A 16,737-nucleotide genomic window follows, 5' to 3' on the forward strand; every position below is an offset into this window, starting at 1 on the left:
AATGGGTAAGGCACTTGCCTTGCAGGTGGACCATCCAGGCTGATCCCAGGCATCCCCTATGATCTCAAGCGATACCAACAATTATTCCTGAGTGCAGTGTACCCCCCGCCCAATTCTCAGGGTCAGAGACAGAACAGGGGTTAGTGCTCTTGCCTTGCATGTGGGCTGAGCCCAGTTTGATCCACAGTCTGCATATGGTGCCTGAACACTGCCAGGAATGATTCCTGAGACAGTCGAGACTAAGCTCTAAGCACCACTGGGTGTGGTTAAAACTGCATCTCCTTCCCCAAATTGTATTATATTTATATAATATATATATATTTAAAATTTCATTTTGTTTGTTTAAATCTTACAACAATCCTTTAAACTTACAGAGCAATTTAGCAAGCTCAGAGAGGTGAATATACCTGTTTCGTACAGGACACAACCAGCTGTCTCAGGTGAAAATGATTTTCAGTGGAACACTGAAGAGGATATAATCCAGCATGGTTACAACATGATGTTCTGATAACAATTTGGGGTACTTAATAGAGCAATCTGGGGGGCTGGAGCAATAGCACAGCGGGTAGGGCGTTTGCCTTGCACGTGGCCGACCTGGGTCCGATTCCCGGCATCCCATATGGTCTCCCGAGCACCGCCAGTAGTAATTCCTGAGTGCAAAGCCAGGAGTAAACCCCTGTGCATTGCCGGGTATGACCCCCCCAAAAAAAAACAAAAAAAAAAAATTGAGCAACCTAAATTAAAAATGCTATAAACTTATTTCCCATGGAACAAATTTTAAATGTGTCTTACAGCCCATTTAAGAATTTTAGTAATCCTTAATAATTAAGATTTCTATAATAAGAACTGATAATGCCTTCCTAATAGGTTTCTCTTAACGGTTTTGTTACTCTCACAGTAAGCATTTCTTTTCTTTTTGGTATTTGGGCCACACCTGGTCGTGTGTGTGTGTTTGTGGGGTGTGTGTGTGTGTGTGTGTGTGTATCTTACTCCTGGCTGTGAGCTCAGGGGTCACTGCAAACGCCTTCTCACTATACTATCTCCTTCCAGTCCCCACCCCAGTAGATTATACTCATGCCATGACCTCCCTCTGCTCTGAGCAGGTCTCATGTGCCATCCACTTAGCTTGTTCATTTTTTTTGGGTATTTTTTTTTTTTGGAGGGTCAGGGGGTGTCCACACCTAGCAGGGCTCAGTCTTCACGCCTGGGAGTTCACAAGGCCCGGGCTTCCTGCACGCAAAGTCACACGTTCAGCCCTGTTAAGCTTTTTCTAGCCTTCAACATATAGAAAAGCAGATGAAGATACAATGAAAGAAACTCTTAATACTCTTAATACAGTTTTGAAGTATAAGCTGTAAATTCTGAAGTCAAAAACTTTAGATGAATGAAAATTAATGAAACAAAATATTCCACTGCCTTTTAAAAATCTGAACCAAGAAAACTAAATGTCTAGCTACAATGTCTCAGAAAACTTTGGCAAGTACTTTATTTGCATCATCTAAAATGCTAAACCTTTATGTTCTACCTGAGAAAGGGAATATTAACATTAGTTCACAATATAGACAAAAACTTGCTTTCAAAGTTCAAACCAATATTCTAGAGTTCTTATATGTGTTAACTCCCTTTATCTCTGTTGTGTGATATAACCTAATCATAAGAGTAACATCTGTTCCATCAACAGCTCTGCCCACACTCCGGGGGAGCAGATGGTCTGGGGTGTGGATGCGGCAGGGCAGGAATCTTCAAAAGTATCTTCAAATTCACACTATCAGTGGCCTCACTGTCCCTGCCTTATATCACCTCTCAAGTGGGGACACTAAAAGTGCCAATCCCCAAAGAGGTGTTCAACGACGCAAGGAAGTTGACTTCTATAAAAACTCTCTGAATGGTTCTTGGCACACTCAATCACAGAAATAATGATTTGAGGGGGAAAAAAAAATTAAAATGGTGATTCATGGGTTGTTGGGCTCTCAACTTTTAAGGCAAATCACTAAGACAAAGATGATATATAACAGCCATGTCTTACACAAGACAATCTGGTCCCCTTTTCAAATTCTTTTTAAGTTACTAGAATTTGTGGCACTGCCATGGAGTGGTTAACTGGCTCGGGAGGGCATCGTACAGGGGCATGAGCTCTTGGGTGCTCTAAGCCACCTCCCTGCTCCAGTCTTCTCCTTGCCCCTTGATTCCATCCCATTCCCTGTCTCCTCCCTCTTGCACGGCTTTCTGTGCTGGGATGGAAACAGCTACTTTTCAGGTGATGCCAGTATGTCACAGGGAAAGAGAAAAGATGGGCATGCACTAAAAGTACATTGCTTGAAGACATTAAATGTTAAATAAAAACGATACATAAAGAGCAAAAAATAAAAAAATATATACTTTCCATGACATTTTTTAAGAGTCATGGGAGGATAAGAAATCCAAAGAGAAAGATTTTGTAAGCAGCGTAAAACAACAAAAAATGTGAGATTTACATTTATTCCTTCCTAGAGTATGAAAAACTATTGTACTATGAATTTTGTGGGAAATGAAGTGTCAACAGAGGTTTATCAATTGTAACAAATGTAACATTTTGATGAAGAATGTTTCTGAATGGCAACCAGGCATTTTATTTCATTTCAGTTTTTATAGGGTGGGTAGAGAGACCATCCCCGGTAAAGCGCCTCCCAGCAGTATGGTCCAGAAACTAGTACTTTCAAAGTATTAGTACAGGGGCGGTGCAGGGAGAGGGGACAGATAAGAGGGTTTTGGGGTGGCAAGGGTCAGGTTTGGGGGGGAGGGCAGGACAGGTGGCGCTAGGGCCACTAAGGCGCATAATTTTGATAGAAGGGAAGGCTGTATTATACAGTCTTTTGCGAAATTTTACTGGCTGCCTATAATGGTGATTTTAAAAATAGACTATAAAATAACCTCCTCCATAAATAACTCTCTAAACAATGACTAATACATCTTTGAAATACTTGTTTCTTCTTCCCCTGCCAAAATCATTGACAAGAATCTGGCAGCTAGGTGTGGAGGGACAGTACAAAACCATTAGGAGGGGTAAAGGGAAGGGAAAGGGAAGATGAGGGGGAGGAGAGGGGAGAGGAAGGGAGGGGAGGGGAGAAAAACTGAAGCCTTAATGAAAATCCAGTCAGGGCCAGAGTGACAGCAGAGCAGGTACGGCACTTGCCTTGCACACACACAGCCGAGTTGCGGTTCATTCCCGGCATGCCATATGGTCCCCTGAGCACCTCCAGGAGTGATTGATCCCTAGCGCAGGGTCAGGAGTAAGCCCTGAACATCACTGGGTGTGGCCCCCAAACAAAAAGAAATGAAAACCCATTCATAAAAAAGATCACAAACAGACCATATTCCCATGATGCTCTCTGTTCTATTGAGAAAAATGTAACCGTGCTCGTGGATTTAGCCTCTACTCACACGGATCAGATCACAAACTAGCACACAGGACATTTTATTTGCTTCTAACAAATTAGCTAATATTCCTAAACATGAGTAGTACTACTTGATTTCTTCATCTACCATAGCAACTGGCACTCTATAAGTCCCTGAAGCTACGTTGCTATGTAAAATGATGATTTGAGTAACATTAAGCCCCTCTTGCAGAAATAATCTTGCTGTTGTACCGGAAGAAAATTCAATTAATAAAATTTTAGCCCTGTGTGTGAAAGGGTGATAGAAAGCAGGCAGAGCCAAAAATTTAAAAAATACATATTTTTGACTTATAATTATGCTGCTACATGTTAACTTAGATGAACTCATATGTGAAAATGCAGGTGCTCGCCAATATAATGCTAAGTAAAGTCAAAATTACTGAAACCCAAGCACAAAAATTTGTAAGTCTACAGCTGTACCTCATGGTGTCTCACTAATAAAAATTTTTTTAAAAAAGAATAAAATAGATTTTGATTAATGACAAAAAATTTAAAATAATAAAAATAAAATTTTAAAATTTTTTTTAAAAAGTAAAAAAAAATAAAAAATAAAAGGATGTATACTGTACTACACAGAATATAAAACCAAAGTATGTCCAATTAAATTGCAATATTAGGAATTAGGGCAGGTCCATGAGATGGTCCAGCAGGTAAGGTGCTTGCCTTGCACATGTCCCAACCTGGGGACCTGAGTTTGAGCCTCAGAACCCCAAGACTGCCAGGAGTGATCCTTAAGTGCAGAGCCAGGAGTAAGCCCTGAGCATAGCCAGGTAAGGCCCAGAAATGAAAACAAACAAAAAACCCAGAAAAAATAAATAAATAAGGTAGTGATAACGTCTGGGGAGGAAAGTAGTGGTTATCAGAGAATGAGGTTCCAGCTTTATTTTTTGTCTTGGGGCCATGCTGGCAATGCTCAGGGGTAATGCTTCCTGCTCTGCAGTCAGGAATTACTCCTGGTGGGGCTTGGGGGACCATATGGGATGTAGGGATTGAACGCAGGTTGGTCACATAAAAGGTAAGCACCCTACCTGCTGTACTATTTCATCAGTCCAAGATTCCAACTTCATGATCATTCATTCACTATACATGGGTATTTTTATGATTTTCCTATGTCCTCAGTTTATAGTTACTTTCATATTAACATTTATAGATGCTCTCATTATGAGCCAAAAACAAACTGAATGGTAATTATGTATAAAGCATAAATATTCTATACTAGAAGGAAAACCTATTTGATCAAAGATAAGGCATATCTAAGTGACACAATGTTTTACAAGCTTTGCCAATGAAACTCAAGTTCTCACAATATATGACTTGGCAAAACTAAAGAATAATGGAGATAGCAAATTGCACTGTTCCAGGGAGGGTGTGTTTGTGTGGGGAGGGATTCACCCGTGCATCTTGCTCAGGTGAACAGAGAGGGTCCCCTAACAGTATGTAAGCATGGACTGTGTGGGGAAGAAAGAGCTATGACACATCAAAGGGCAGATCGTCCATAACTATAGAATGCTGTGAAAATTGAGTAAGAAAACTTCACCTCCCACTGGAATTGAGAAGGCCTATAAAGGGAGCTCTTGATTTCTACACACTAGCTTTCACTTGCATGTCCAACAGGAAGCTGCCTAACTTAACACCTGCAAACAGGAAGATGTCCACCACTCCAAGGAAAACGGAGGCTGTAAGAAACGGCACCAATCATCACACAGGGTGCTTACTTCCCTCCAAGAAATACTCAGTTAGAACCAGACCCACCTCTGTCCTCTAAGCACGTTCCTCTGTTCCTCTCGACCTGCTCATGGCCCATCATAACACGCATTTCCTAAACTGCAATTTCTTTGACTAACCTGGAATAAATTTAATTTTCTGCTGAAATTTGAAGCTGTCCTAATAAGGAACATTGGACTCAAGATTATTGAAATCATCTGTATTTCTTCAAAAGACATAAATTAAGATGGAAGTGATTGAACTGATGTGTGCTGGTTTTTAAAATAGAAACTAGGTCAAACAAAACCTGTCTTTAGGATTATTTTATTGAGATATCAGAGGTGGTTATGGGACCAATTCCCTAAGGAACCTGTGGAAGAGATGGAACTCAACTACCAACAAAGATCGACTTTCTATTAAGATGACAATCTTTTCCTCTGAGGAGGGTGAAAAGCTATGCATAGAGGGACACATGCTAAGCAAAACAGGTCCCATTTCAGAAGGAAACAATATGAAGATTAAGTGTACAACCTGCCCCGTCACAAGAAAGCTCTGAGATCTGGGCCCAAAGACCAGGCCTATCTGGACTGGCTTGGTATGTCTCCTGCATCTTCACTTTCTGCCTATTTTTCAGAAAGTAGTGTAATTTTCAATGTTGTGAATAACAGTCTCAGGCATCCAACGCTCTGATTCCAAACCCACTAGGGTCAATGTCCCTCCAGCAATATATCTGATCTCCTACCACCCCTCTGCACCACCCTTTGGCCAGTTAGTTTTTTTTCTTTTACATATAATCAGTACTGTTCATGTCAAATATTTGCAATAATGTTAGCTCTTATGATTCTGATGTTCACAATTACCTCATCTCTCTACCACCAGTGTCCTGACAATGTTTTATCATTTATTGAAGAGTGACTGCATTTTCACATATCATGCATCCCTGCAGTATTAAACAAAATGAAAACACAATAGAAACTGGTCCTATATAAAAATATTTTATATTAGTATTTTGTCATTAAATGCTAATTTTAATTATTTTTAGCAACAAATTTCAAAATTAATGAAACTTCCTTATAGTTTTAATTAATGGACTCATCTCTTTGTGTGTATACATATATGTATAAAAACACATATACACAAATATAACATGTGTATCACTAAATCATTTTTTTGATTTGTATTTAAATATTATCATGTAACACAAATTATACACTTAGTAATGGTTCAATAGTATATCGAAAGATGGATAACTGACAAATATTTAACATCTGTCAAATATAAGATGGACGTCAACTTAGCATGTCTTTTTCCTAAAACAAAATTCAAAGGAAGCAAGCCCTTTCTAAAAATAAGGAACTCTATAAAACGTAAGGCTTTTCTACAAATTCTTTTAGAGTTGAAAGGCTGTACCCAAAATTACAATTACCCACTTAGCACAACAACCAACAATTTTAAAGTGGGAGGAGACTCTCCAATCATCCACTTAAATAGGACTTATTTCAGAACGCCTTGGCCCCACAATTCCCCTAACACACACACACACACACACACACACACACACACACACAATTCACACAAAATTAACACAAACCAATGATACAATGGGAAAGACTACTGTTTTAAAGAAACCACACAAAAAATTAGCAAACGTTTTAATTAAGAGGTAGGGCTGGTGTCTGGCCCCGGTACACATACTCCCACATTTCGCCACGGAGTGCCAGCTGCAGCAGAGACATTCAAGCAGCTGCCTTAATTGGTGATGCAGACCAACACATGCTAATTTGGCTGGGCTAGCTAATTGGTAGGTGTGCTACATTTCTAGCAAAATATCCACCCATATTACAGATGTTGTTCCTTATCAGAGGAAAAGATTGGTTACACACAGTAATGAAGTTGAATCAAGCTACACTTGGTGAAGACTGTTTAGCTGGACAGCTTGATAACAGGATCCCACATTTGCACAGATAACTACTTGTGCCAAAATTGGAACTTAAGCTCAATTTCAAAACTATCTTTTTGTGTAAGTGCTTCAGTCACAAAAACAATACGGCTCTGTGGGTACATCCTTTTGAACCCTACAAAGTTCAGTATCTACAAAAGATCTGATGAGTCCTCTTCTTGAGCAGGGCCAGAGCGATAGTACCGCAGGTAGAGTATTTTCCTTGCATGTGGCTGGCCAAGTTTCAATCCCTGGCACCACATATGGTCCCATCGGCTCAGGGAACCATATGTGATCCCTGAGCACATAGCCAGAAGTAAGTCCTGAGCATGGCAGGGTATGGCCCCCAAACAAACAAACAAACAACACAATAAAAAATAAAATAAAATCTAGAATAGGCAGCTAAATATTTACCGACATGTACAAAGATAGTAATATTTTCATATGGAACTCTCTATATAATCGTTACAGAGTAAGGGATGGTCTTCCGTTTCCCACTATTGTGTAACTGAGATTTTCTGTCCCCTTAAACTAAAAAACCTAGAGAAATGAAACAATGTTTATCAGACATTGAATAACAGATTACTTAAAAGAAGGAATACAAAGAAGGAGAACCCTATAATTAATATAGTTTATTACCCCCAAAAGTTTTCTAGGTTAGGATATTTAAAAAACAGACACCAACAGTCACCCAGGAGCTGAGGAAAGTGAATGTTTAGAGAAGAGGAATGCCCTAGAATTAGAAAGATACAAAGAGAATGAACAAGAAAGACAAGAAAGGCACAAGAACATGAAAGACACCAAGTAAAGGGTGTTTGGAGGACTCACTCAGGATGCAAGATGTGTGCTCAAAGTAGACTATAGACCGAACACAATGGCCACTCAATACCTCTATTGCAAACCACAACACCCTAAAGGAAAGAGAAAGCAAAAGGGAATGCCCTGCCACAGAGGCAGGGCGGGGTGCGGGGGATAGGGTGAGGGGGTGGGAGGGCTACTGGGGTCATTGGTGGTAGAGAATGGGCCCTGGTGGAGGGATGGGTACTTGATCATTGTATACTGAAAATGCAAGTTTGTAAGTCTACAACTGTACCTCATGGTGTTTCACTAATACAAAAGACACCGGGGTTAGGGAGGCCACCTCTACATGCAGAACCCATTAATAATTGGGAGTACTCCCAGAGCACTGGGCAGGGAATAGTCCTCAAGCACCAGGTGTAGCCCAAATCCGCCCCTCTGAGAATAAAGAGATCCAGATAAAAGATGGGGGTAGGACACAGCACACAGAACACACTCTACATTTCATGTCCAGAAAAACAGAGGTAGAACATGTTGAGACAATGTGGTCTGTGTCTAAAGCTTAACAATAACACAAAATTAATACATTTTAGAGTTATAGGTAAAAGTGTTAGTTAATGAGCTAAATCTATGCACAAGGAAGTACAGAAAACATTAAAATCAACATAAAAGGCTTTGGAATAGTCTAAAGTCGGCTGTTGAGCAGAAACTTGATCTTTGACAGTACTGCCTTCTCTTAACAGAGCTATAAATTATTATTCTGTGTCTTCATTAGTCAGCCCGGTCTCCCTAGAACATTTTCACTTCCTGTGAAAATGTTCGCTTTTTTTAGCTTTTGTACTGACTTTTTGTCATGCTCTTAAATCATTTTGCAAGTAAATATCTTGTTTCTGAAAAAAGTGAGATTTCCTAATAGTTACTGTTTCTTTTAGCTATGCTTATATTGTTACTAATCATTTCTTGATCTTGAACACTTAGGACTTCTGCAAATATTTTGCTGTAAAATCACCAGTCTTCTAACATCCCTTTTTTTTGACTGTGCCTTCACAAATTTGAGACTCAAATCAAGAATAAATTTTTATCATCAAGATATATTTCATCTAAAAAAAAATCAAGTTTCCCAGCTGTTCAATGGGGTAGCACTACTGAGGGGAAAGGAAGCTGGAGTTAGATATGGAGGATGTTTGCTCAATTCTTCATTCCATTGTCAAGAGTGCCTCAGTTTACAAACCCATTAAATGGGAAGAGACAAGGCATAAATTAATAATGAATGGCTTAGTACTCAAATATATCTCAATATACACTATTTGTGGTCCTATAAAAAAAGACTGCCACTGAAAAAAAACTATGACGATTCCCATAAAATAAAAATTCTAATGCTCACTGGTGCTAATTTTAAAATACACTTTACAGAAGCCCCTCGAGATTAATCAATGTCTTTCATATCTATCATAGGGCTCATGATGATCCTTAAGATAATCCCAACGCAATCATAACCTAGCTCCAGATAACACCCCAGTATGGAATTTCATGCTGGCACTTCTAATTGCTGTCATAAATTAACCAGAGACCAATGGTCTTTTTAATAGGTGGCCCCAACTTTCTCTGCAAACTTACCTAAAGGCCCAGACACAAAAGGGGAGGATCAGAAAAATTGGACCTTTGGAAAAAAAAAACATTCAAAAACTTAAATTGCCACTGAAAGTCTTAGTCAATCCTCTTACCACTGACTATTTACAACAATTAACTAAGTCATGGGTCAAACTCCCTCCCCAGGGAAAACTCATTACTGCCACCAACAGCAGGCTATGCAGACAGAATGTGGGGAAGAAATGGGTGTGTGTTTACAACAGTGCATGTATTTGAAAACCAGACACTTGGTAAAAGCAAGTGGCTGACCCTAGAACAGATTGCACAAGACTAAACTCTGCAAAACTGAATGTCAGCAGGAGGGAAATTGGACACTGGTTTGAGAAAACCATTTTTCTCTTCAACTGGCCACTAGCCCTCATTTTGGTTGGCTATACTTGAGCAAACGCGGAATGAAACTCCTTGAATGGTACATTGCTTCTACCAATTCTTCAGAATTCAGGGAAAATATGCTTAGTATTAAGGGAAAAACTTAATACAGTTTCTAAGCTATGGCCTCCTTTATTTTCCAAACCAGAATTTTATTTTTTCTTTAAATCCCCCCTGATGTTCTTCTCCAAAGTTACTGTGCCACTCTTTGTCAAGTTGTGGAGTCTATTCTTAAATCTTGAAGCAAACTCATGGCTGCATCACCCAGGAGGATGGCAGATATAACTCTACATGGACTCTGCTTCTCTAGGAAGTTACCCTGGGGGAAGACAGTCAGCATCCACCACTGCCCTGCACCATCCAGGCTACAGTAGGACCCTCGAATTCAAAGTCCCAGCCCAGCCCAGCCCAGCCTTCCGGTCATTCCTTGTGATGGTGCTATCTATGAGATAAAGTCATCTGAAATCTTCCAGATCCAGTTCTCCACCAAGAGGCTAAGCAATGCCAAGTGAACCCAAAAATGCCATGAAGAGCCAAAAGACTGTCCCCCGATCCTGGCACGATTCCTGGCCCATAAAACCGTGAGCACCTAGAATGGGTAGTTATTTGAGATTGCTAAATTTGGGGCAGTTTGGCATACAGCAGTAGTAATTACCGACTAGCTACTGTCTGTCATCAAGGACATCTGAGGAAGAGGATAGGAATAAGGTAAAAATCCAACACAGATTGGTCAGCGAAGTCTACAAAGCCTAGCAGAACACTGGTCGACTATGATTCAGTGTCTCTACAGAGTCCTTTTTACTTTACATGGCAATGTAATTATCTGCATAGGCTCCATACGAATTAGCCTTCTCTCTACCAGGACGTAATTAGATAAAACAAATTTGTAACCATGACCATGCCAGAAATGTTTCATTTAACAGTAAATCTCATTTAATTAGGCATGACAAGCCTACCAGTAAGGCACACGGACTGCATTCCCCTTGGCAGAAACAAGGAGCAAATAGGCCTCCCAGGAAACTTTCCTGGTACCTATTCAGGAGGCCAGAGACACGTGGGGATGATGGAGCAGGAAGTCATCGCTAACAATCATGGTACTATAGGCACAACTAACAGAGGCAAACTGGGTGGTTTCTGATAGTTCCTGACTTTAGAATTTTGAACTCGGGGGAATAAAAAGATTTCTAGTACTATAGAACTGATAAAAGAAAAAAGACAAAGCCTGAGCAACAGTACACCAGGTTGGGCTACTCACCTTGCACATGGCCAAACTATCCCTGGCACCCCACATGGTCCCCTGAGCCACCAGAAGTGGGCACACAGAAACCCTGAGTGCCACCAGGTGTGTCCCTTTTGTGTGGCAAAAAGGAAATACACAGATACCAAACTCTAGAGAGCTATATGTGATTAACTCTGTAACCCTCACTTGTGTTTCAGTTTTATTCAACATGAAAACAAAAGATATATTTCTTTTTCCCTTTGCGGTACCAGAGGGATCCCAGAGGCTTACACATGACAAGGCAAGTGATCTACCACTGAGCTACATCTTTGGTCTTAACCAAAAGGTGTTCATGTCCTTCACTCTGCTTCACTATCAACATCATATTGATAGAAAAGCTAAATATAACAAAGCATCACTTTTATGGTATTGACAGGATACCAGAAAATTATGGAAGAAACTTATTCAGTCAAATCCATACATATCCTTACACAGGTTTGCACATTTCAACACAGATTTGAGTAAAAGCCAAAAAAAAATTATGAAGTGTAACTGATATTTTTTTACCTTATCATAATCCTCTGCGGAAATAAGATTCCCATTCCTAAAACTTTTGAGTTTTAAAAGACAGAGCCCTAGAATTATAGGCCGTCCTAAAGCTTTGCATCTGAAAGGTTACCCCCCAAAAATAAATCAAGGACGCATCATGTTCAGTTCTTTTTAATCAAAGACAGAAATGTGTGCTTTTAAAAAGAAAATCCGATTAAACTGTACTCAGTCTGAAATTACCCAGTAGATAACAATGTAAATATCACCATCTTTCCGTTCTGAGAGCCCACAGGGTGTTCTGAAGGCCGGTCTCCTTTGCATGGGGCTTCACAGAAAAGTAAACTCAGCACAGAGTTCCAATGGTATCCAGTTTTCCTGGATTATTACATCAAAATACATTTTAAAGTAAGAGTTAACACACTCGCTACCAACATTAGTAATACTCTCTGTGATGACTATCCGCGTGACTTAAAGGAATGAGCGACAGGTATCTTGATAAAGAACTGTAATCTCAGCAAAGTGGCCAATCCCAGGAAAGCACCGACCCACAGGGGCACAGCCTTTAGTTCCTACTAAATTACATCCGACCCTTCACACCTTTCCCGGGGAGATGACCCTTCATGCTCAAGGCCTGGAACAGGGAGAGGACCCCAACCTTGGGTCAGGAGGCTGGTTTCCTCCCTCCAGTCCCTCCTTTCCTCTTTTCCTCTTCAGTCAGGCAGGGAAAAAGGAGGGATGAGTTTCTCCCATTGTGGAGGATAGCACAGCAAGTAAAGCATTTGCCTTGCACGTGGCCGACCCAGGTTTGATTCCTCCACCCCTCTTGGAGAGCCTGGCAAGCTACCAAGAGTATCTCACCCACACAGCAAAGCCTGGCAAGCTCCCTGTGACGTATTCAATTTGCCAAAAACAGTAACAAGTCTCACAATTTGTTGTAAGACGGTACTGGTGCCCACTCGAGCAAATCGATGAACAATGGGAGGACAGTAGGACAGTACTACAGTGCTACAGAGTTTCAGAGCAAGATGTCAGCCGGTTAAACTAACTTGCTTGGCTTCTGATTAGTGAATGAACTCTGGTACCGAAAATGGAATCGGAGAAGGGAAACCCAAAAGCCAGACCTCAGAGGCCTTTTATCTGGGCTCAATGTGTACGATCATCACTACTCATCACCTGAACACTGGCCACTAACTTGAACAAAACAAGAAGTGCTTTAGGGGGACTGCGGCTGCTCCCTTTGAGTTTGTAAAAATTAAGTACAAAGACTGTGGTGTGCTTGGGCTGCTTCTGAATACACCTAGCACTCACCGATGAAAAGAAAAGGCCCAGTCTTGAAACCTGGAGCTCACATGTGCATTCAGGAAATCAGTGAGATTCAATGGCCACTGGAATAAAAACGTCCACAGAGCATGGCTACAGAGTTCCCATTGCTACTGCCAAGTGCAGGGTGACAACGTAAACTGAATTCCAGATTTGCCACACTTCAAGTACGAAAGTCATGCCACTGAATGAGAAAAAGGGCGACTCATTTTATATATACATGTAACATTTTTATCACTATGAGAGTAATTATGCACCATTATACATAATTAAGAAATAATTTTTTTTAAAAAGATCCAAGCAGTAAGTTACCCTCACCTACTATCAAAGGAACTACCTAGACTAATTAATGTCTCAGCTAAATTCAATTCCACACCTTAGCAGAATACTATGTCTCATGTCTGCAGGGCCATATTTATATAAAAGAAACCTTCAAAGTTAAAATCCTTAAATACCAAAGCTGTGCTGTATATCCACAACCAAATCACCACCTCTGGGAAGATCTGGATTCTCGAGATGACTTCTTTTTAATTCTTATTGAATCGATTCAATAAAATTAAAAATAAATTAATTACAACTTTAAAAGGGCTGGAGCTATAGCACAGCTGCATGAGGCCAACCCGGGTTCAATTTCTCCATACCTTCCAGAGAGCACGACAAGCTACCGAGAGTATCTCGCCCGCATGGCAGAGCCTGGCAAGCTCCCCGTGACATAGTTGATGTGCCAAACACAGTAACAAGTCTCACAATGGAGACGTTACTGGGTCCGCTGGAGCAAATCAACGAACAACGGGAGGACAGTGATAGTGACAACTTTTTAAATAAGTTATTCATGATTAAGTTTCAAGTATACAATGTTCCCACATCCATACCTTCACCAGTGTCCACACTTCTCTGCACCAGTGTCCCCCGTTCCCTCCCACCCCAGCCTGCCTCAACTAACCAGTCCTTCCCACCCAAAGTGTCCACCCTCCTCCTGAAGTCCAACTCTTGTGTTCTTTGTTTCTACTGCCTTGGGCATTTGTTGCTCCCCCACAATTGTTTCTTTCTATCCCGCACATGAGAGAGATCACTGTGTCTGTCCCTCTCCCTCCAACTAACTCCACTCAGCGTGACACACTCCACCTCCATCCCCGTGGCAGCAAACTGCATGACTCTATCTTTTCTTGGGATTAGGAAAAAAGATTTTTTTAACGCACTTAACATTAGGAATTTGTAGAGTTCTACTGGCGTCTTAACTGAGCTAACAATGACTTATAGGACTGCAAATGTTCACATTTCAGGAGTACAGTACCACTACGCTCTGCCCACAAACAAGTGCTTGATCTCCATATTACTGTCCAAAGAACCCTTCTCAGTTGTGTCACTTCTCCTTCTTCCCCCAAATCCCATCTGGGACGCTCAACCCTACTACTGAGATTTGTTCCATTGGATGTGGGCTGTTTGCTCGCTTTGTTTCTTTGACCGATTAAGATCACCCGGTTGTCTCCTTCTACCTTATTTCACGTAACATCTCCCAGTTTCATCCACATTGGAGCAAAATGCAAGACTCCATCTTTTCTGACAGCCAAGCTGCCTTCCACTGTGTATGGACACCACACTCTGTTAACCCATTGTCTACGGTTGGGCATCTGGGTTGTTTTCTAGAATAAAGATCTACTCTCCAACTCAAGACGATGTGCTGTCACTGTCACTGTCCTCCCATTGTTCATCGATTTGCTCAAGTGGGCCTAGTAACATTGAGAGAATTGTTACTGCGTTTGGCATATCGAATACGTCACAGGTAGCTTGCCAGGCTTTGCCGTGCAGGCGAGATACTCTCGGTAGCTTGCCAGGCTCTCTGAGAGGGGTGGAGAACTAGGGTCGGTCGTGTCGGCCACATGCAAGGCAAATGCCCTACCCGCTGTGCTATCGCTCCAGCCCAAGATGATATGCATATAAGCACAATTTGCCCAAACAATCTAGAAAGAAGCAACAATACAATACATACCTTCCTGGGGCATGTGAAGGCTCAAAGGAAGGAATAAGCAATAAATAATACACGAGGGCCAGGGTGACAGTACAGAGGGTAGGGCATTTGCCTCGCACACGGCCAACCTGGGTATGTCAATTATCTCTCAGTAAAATTGGCAAAAGTGAATAACTACAGGAAAAACTCTCCTCTCATCTGAAAGAACTGGGGTAGTTTGTTGGCCTTTTGGAATTCAGTTTAAGTAAGGAATACTGGAAACTGACAAATACACACTGTGACCCTCTTACTTTAAACCACCTATAAATGTGATTTTTTACTTAGGGAATAAAAATCTGTTGGTTACAATTCCACTATTCCTTTCATAACCCCCCTGCCTCCTCACACACACACCACACTCTGCTCTTTTGTGTTTTAGGGCCACACCTGGCAGTGTTCAGGGCTTACTCCCGGCTCTGTACTCAGGGATCACTCCTGGCAGGGCTTGGGGAACCATATGTGATGCCACGAATTGGACGTGGGTCAGACACACAGACAGAGCAGAGACGCTCCTGTCTAGCTCTCGGACCCCAGTGCATCTTTCCTGACTACAGATTCAGTATCTTTCAAAGAGCAGCAATAACTTCAACAGACAAAACAGTCAGAGAGCAAGTTTCTTCTTACTTTGAAGAGTTCATCCTAATTTTTCACACTTGTACCACTCACCTCAACAGGATCACCAGTGTCAGACAGAACTCATAGTTGTTCTTCTAAAGAACACGCAACTTAGTTTTTGTAGTAGTAACTTCCTATTTCCTACTAATACTACATTTGTTTACAGAACTTTTTTTTTTTTTTTTTTGCTTTTTGGGTCACACCCAGCGATGCTCAGGGGTTATTCCTGGCTCTGCACTCAGGAATCACCCCCCTGGTGGTGCTTGCGGGACCATATGGGATGCCGGGGATTGAACCCAGGTCGGCCGCGTGCAAGGCAAACACCCTACCCGTTATGCTATCGCTCTGGCCTCCAGAACATTCTTATAACAAATAGAGCCTAGCATAAGTTTGGGAACAAATGCAATTAACGCTTAGTAAGCAAACCATTAGACTTGCAAAAAGCACACAGGTCTCTCAGTACGTCCTGACCTCCCCATGGAGCGCTGTACACATCAGTCACTCTGTGTCAGCAAGAAGACAAACAGCACTGATTTGTCCATCTGACTGGCTGATCTGCTGTCAGTTGTCAGATAAGGGGCTCTGCCATAGCACTCGGGTCTCCAGCACAGCAAAGAAAAATGTTCAGGATAGTTTCCCTGTCACATAGAGACAAAGGCTATCTCTTATGTTTCCTTCCCTCATGTTAGAAACGTGATTAAGAGATCAGTGGAGTCACGTACATACACGGATACAGAAATGAGGTGACAGAAAAGAAATTCAGGTGTTTATGCAGAACAAGATTTTAAAAAATCACAAAATTTGACCCTGACGCTAGAAAATCAATGTGTTGTTAAAAGACATTTTAAGCAAATTCCAAAAGTCCCGTCTCAATTTGAAAATAAACCCCAAGAACGATTCCACTTAAAAACATCCCATTAACATGACGAAGTTCTAGGCACCATACCACCATGGTGTAGATATCTGCTTTTCAAAAACGCTGAACTTAGGGGCTGGAGCGATAGCACAGCGGGTAGGGCATTTGCCTTGCACGCGGCCGACCCGGGTTCGATTCCCAGCATCCCATATGGTCCCCTGAGCACCGCCAGGAGTAACTCCTGAGTGCAGAGCCAGGAGTAACCCCTGTGCATCG

General features: G+C 41.4%; 1 protein-coding gene across 1 annotated transcript in view; it reads right to left on the reverse strand.

The window, feature by feature from the left end:
- The window catches only part of HSD17B12 (hydroxysteroid 17-beta dehydrogenase 12), a 144,477-nt gene that overhangs the window by 72,394 nt on the left and 55,346 nt on the right, over positions 1–16,737 (reverse strand). The gene's annotated exons all lie outside the window — the stretch shown is intronic.

The sequence above is a fragment of the Sorex fumeus genome, unplaced genomic scaffold, assembly GCF_029834395.1.
Source record: "Sorex fumeus unplaced genomic scaffold, SorFum_2.1 ptg000007l, whole genome shotgun sequence".
In the NCBI taxonomy this organism is placed as follows: Eukaryota; Metazoa; Chordata; class Mammalia; order Eulipotyphla; family Soricidae; genus Sorex; species Sorex fumeus.